Source organism: Myotis brandtii, unplaced genomic scaffold (genome assembly GCF_000412655.1).
Source record: "Myotis brandtii unplaced genomic scaffold, ASM41265v1 scaffold355, whole genome shotgun sequence".
NCBI classification, from domain to species: Eukaryota; Metazoa; Chordata; class Mammalia; order Chiroptera; family Vespertilionidae; genus Myotis; species Myotis brandtii.
The window spans coordinates 1,463,412-1,467,693 of NW_005363642.1; the positions used below are offsets into that span (position 1 = coordinate 1,463,412).

At 47.6% G+C, this 4,282-nt stretch overlaps 1 protein-coding gene and 1 long non-coding RNA gene across 6 annotated transcripts in view; one reads left to right on the forward strand and one right to left on the reverse strand.

Annotated features, from left to right (window-relative positions):
• TVP23A (trans-golgi network vesicle protein 23 homolog A (S. cerevisiae)) overlaps window positions 1-4,282 on the forward strand; it is a 29,340-nt gene that overhangs the window by 15,314 nt on the left and 9,744 nt on the right. The window lies entirely within an intron of this gene.
• LOC106727054 overlaps window positions 1-4,282 on the reverse strand; it is a 21,785-nt gene that overhangs the window by 11,813 nt on the left and 5,690 nt on the right. The window contains exons 3-4 of the long non-coding RNA XR_001363203.1: window positions 3,881-4,085; window positions 252-540 (exon numbers count right to left, since the gene is read on the reverse strand). This is a non-coding gene — a long non-coding RNA (uncharacterized LOC106727054). The remainder of the gene's footprint in view (window positions 1-251; window positions 541-3,880; window positions 4,086-4,282) is intronic.

The following is a 4,282-nucleotide window of genomic DNA, read 5'->3' on the forward strand; positions in this document are numbered from 1 at the left end:
GGAAGTGGGGGCAGTTGGGGGCGATCCAGCCAGCAGGCAGAGTGGTTAGGGGTGATCAGGCAGGCAGGCAGGTGAGCGGTTAGGAGCCAGCGGTCCTGGATTGCAAGAGGGATATCCCAGATTGGAGAGGGTGCAGCCCAGGCTGAGGGACACCCTCCCCCCACCTCTGTGCACGAATTTCATGCACCGGGCCACTAGTATAGCATAATATACCATGGTATGGATGTGCTACAGTTTGTTCATCCACTAACCTGTTGATGAGCATTTGGGCTGTTTCTACCTTTTAGTGACTGTAAATGGTGCTACTCTGAGCATGTACTCAAAAACTCTTGGTCTTTAGCTAAGGAATCTGGTCCCTGAGTCCAGCAGCAGCAGGAGGGTGTGGCCTGGGTGGGGATCACCGGGTGCTCTGGGCAGAGGATATAGGGTTCCACACAGGGTCCAGCCTGGGCCACGTGACCAGGGGCCCACTGACTTGTCCCTGGGGTTCACTTTCATTTTGCAGCCTGAGCATATTTAGCCTCTAAGGTTGGGATGTCTCTTTAAAAAGAAATAAAGAACAGAAACAAGAGGGAATACAGTGGTCACCAGAGGGAAGTCTGTTCTTTTACTCACTTCCACACTCAAACCTCTGTTGTGCTGACCTTTGAATCAAAGCTGTGAGGACTTAGCAATCAGCATCTACTCAGGCATCCCAACAGTCTGAAAACTTGGCAGTCTCCAGCTCAGATTTTGGGGGAGGAGGAGAATGTGCTATTGTTTGAAACAGGGAAGCCAGAGTCTGAAGGATGATGGTGCTAGCATTGCTTGTGGAGCATTCTAGAGAAGAAAAGTCAGATTCCACCCAGGTGCTTCATCCTTGGAGCATGGGGTTTCTGAAGGCTTGCAGGGGTCTCTGCTTTTTCAGGCATGGGATCCTTCCATCCCTTTCTGCTTTGTTCCTGGAGCTGGTTTATCTTGAAAAGGGAACCGAGGAAGATTCATCAATTTTAATGAGCATAGGAATCACCTATGGCCGTGGTTGGCAAACTGCGGCTCGTGAGCAACATGTGGCTCTTTGGCCCCTTGAGTGTGGCTCTTCCACAAAATACCACGTGCGGGCGTGCACGTACAGTGCAATTGAAATTTCGCGGCCCATGCGCAGAAGTCGGTTTTTGGCCTGGGCAAGTCTATTTTGAAGAAGTACTGTTGATATTTGGCTCTGTTGACTAATGAGTTTGCTAACCACTGACCTAGGGTCTTGTTAAGATGAAGATTTGGGCTCAGGAGGTCTGGGGTGGGGCCGCCGGTCCTGCATTCCTAACAAGCTCCAGGGCACGCGGGAAGCTGGCAGATGGAGAATGGCTGAAGGAGACAGATGTCATCCTAGCTGTCTTCCTCTCACACTGGAAGTCCCCTTCTGCCCACATCTTCACAGTGGCATACTGCTGCTAGCAGTAGAGCCACCTGACTCCAAGTGGGTGTCAGGGCTGAAGAAATAAATAGTAGCACCCTCCTCACTTTAAACAATGGGGAAGAGCATGTCTGACATCACTGATCAAGGCTTTTTTCACACTTTTGTCTGTTCTCAAAAATCTTAACTGTTAATGAGTCAGATTACTGTTAGCCACAACCACCCTCTGGTCTGGCATCCTGGGTATTTTATCTCCTGGAAGCCTCAGACATCTGAGGTAAATGGTCTCCCATTTGACAGGTGAGCAAACTGAGGTTCTGAGTTTAGTAGCTTGTCCAGGGTGGTACACAGCAAGGATGGGGCTCAAATGTGGATTTAGGCTCCCTGGCCTTCACTGTACCCACTGTCCAGGTGGGGACTGGGGTGGGGGGTGGGGGGCAAGTAGGCATTTGTACTCCATACAGCAGTGGCCCTTTCTTTGCAGAGGGACCGGTAAGTGCAGAAGAAAGGACCTGCTTTCTGGAATTTTCCTCATGCATCCAACTGTAATGGCTATATACTCAATTGGAGAATTTTAGGTCTGGAATTTTTTTTTTTTTTTTGACCACACATAGCCCCTAGAATATCAACCCGTGGGCTTGGTTTATTCCGAAAGGCGTTTGGCCTCAATGCAAAGTTGAGGCTGCCTTGATGATTTATTTTTCTACTTTTTAATTCAAATTTACATAAAAGTACAGAGAACAATGACCGTGTTGTTCCGGTTGCCCAGGTTCAGTCATGATCAGCACACGGCCATCCTGTTTCATCTTCACCCACCCACTCCCCGCCCCGAATTATTCTGAAGCAGATGCTAGATGTCGTTGCAGATACTGTTTGTGGTGGCAAAGTAAACCCCAGACCTTTGCTGCAGGGAAAAGCAGAAAGCTTTTCCAGAGTGCCTGAAAGATGATGAAGAATTTAAAATAGGACATTGGATGAAGAATGCGAGCCAGAGACAGTCTTAAAAATCAGCGTCCAGGGGACTCTTTCCCCCTCCCTACGTGGGAGTCTGTACTTGTTCTTGAATAAATTTCCACCTTTACTACAAAAAAAAAAAAAAAAAAAAAAATCAGCGTCCAGTTTTCAAACTGAGTACAGTTTACTTATCCGTTTAACAATTAAATAAAAGGCAAATTTTAAAGATACTGTTAGATTACTGCTAATCTAACCAGCCGGCCTCCCCCCCTTCCCCAAATCAAACGTGATTTAGAAGTTTGTGGGAAAGGGGTATGTGTCTATGGGACATCACCTTCCCTGATTTATGCCATGTACTGCCTAGACAGAATACCCCTCCCTGACCCATATCCATTTTTTTAGAGTGGTTTTAGGTTTATAGAAAAACTAGAGGCCCGGTGCATGAATTCGTGCACGGGGGGGTGGGGGGGGTGGGGGTCCCTCTGGGTGGCCTGCAGGCATTGAGATGAAATCTGCAGTCCAATGCTGCCTGCAGCTCCTACCTGCTGCTCCCATTCATCCTGGCAGCTAAGATGTCCAAAAGGCGTGTGGCCCCAATGCAAAGTTGAGGCTGCCTTGATGATTTATTTTTCTACTTTTTAATTCAAATTTACATAAAAGTACAGAGAACAATGACCATGTTGTTCCGGTTGCCCAGGTTCAGTCATGATCAGCACATGGCCATCCTGTTTCATCTTCACCCACCCACTCCCCGCCCTGAATTATTCTGAAGCAGATGCTAGATGTCGTCGCAGATGCTCTGTTTGTGGTGGCAAAGTAAACCCCAGTCCCGATTGTGAGAGGCTCGCGCTGCCACAGCAGTGCTCACCAGCCATGAGCCCTGCGTCTGGCGCCCTCCCAAGGGGAGTGGCCTGAGGGATTGGGCTGAAACCAGCTCTCCAACATCCCCCGAGGGGTCCCAGATTGCGAGAGGGCACAGGCCAGGCTGAGGGACCCCACCAGACTCCAAGGTGTGTCTGGCCCATCTCACTCAGTCCCAATAGGCCAGACCCCAGCAGCAAGCTAACATACCGGTTGGAGCATATGGTCAGTGCACATTATAGCGACTGGTCGACCAGCTGACTGTCTGCCCCCTGGTCGTCAGTGCACATCATAGCGAGTGGTTGAGCAGCCTTAGCATATCATTAGCATATTACGCTTTAATTGGTGGTTCGGTTGTTCCGCTGTTTGGTCTATTTGCATATTACCCTTTTATTATATAGGATTGAGCAAAAATACAGTCCTCACAAGCCTCTCTCCACCCCAAATTTCCCATTATGAAAAAATCTTGTTCAATTTATTACAATTGATGAACCCATATATTATTATTAACTAACGTCCATAGTTTACATCAGGGTTCACGCTCTGCATGTACAAATGTATAATGACATGTGTCCACCATTATAGTATCATACAGACTAGTTTCATTGCCCCCCAAATCCTCTGTGTCCCACCTAGTCAACCTCCCTCCCCCAACCCCTGGCAACCACTGACCTTTTTTACTGTCTCCATAGTTTAGTCTTTTCCAGAATGTCATATAGCTGGAATCAAACAGTGTGTAGTCTTCCCAGACTGGCTTCCTTAGCTTAGTCATATGCACTTAAGGTTCCTCCATGACTTCTCCTGGCTTGATGGCTCATTTCTTTTCAGTGCTGAGTAATATTCCATTGTATAGATGTGCCACAGTTTATCCATTCACCTATGAAAGGACATCTTAGCTCAGGGGTGGGCAAACTTTTTGACTCGAGGGCCACAATGGGTTCTTAAACTGGACCGGAGGGCCGGAACAAAAGCATGGATGGAGTGTTTGTGTGAACTAATATAAATTCAAAGTAAACATCTACACTAATAAAGGTACGGTCTTTTTTTTTTAGTTTTATTCATTTCAAACAGGCC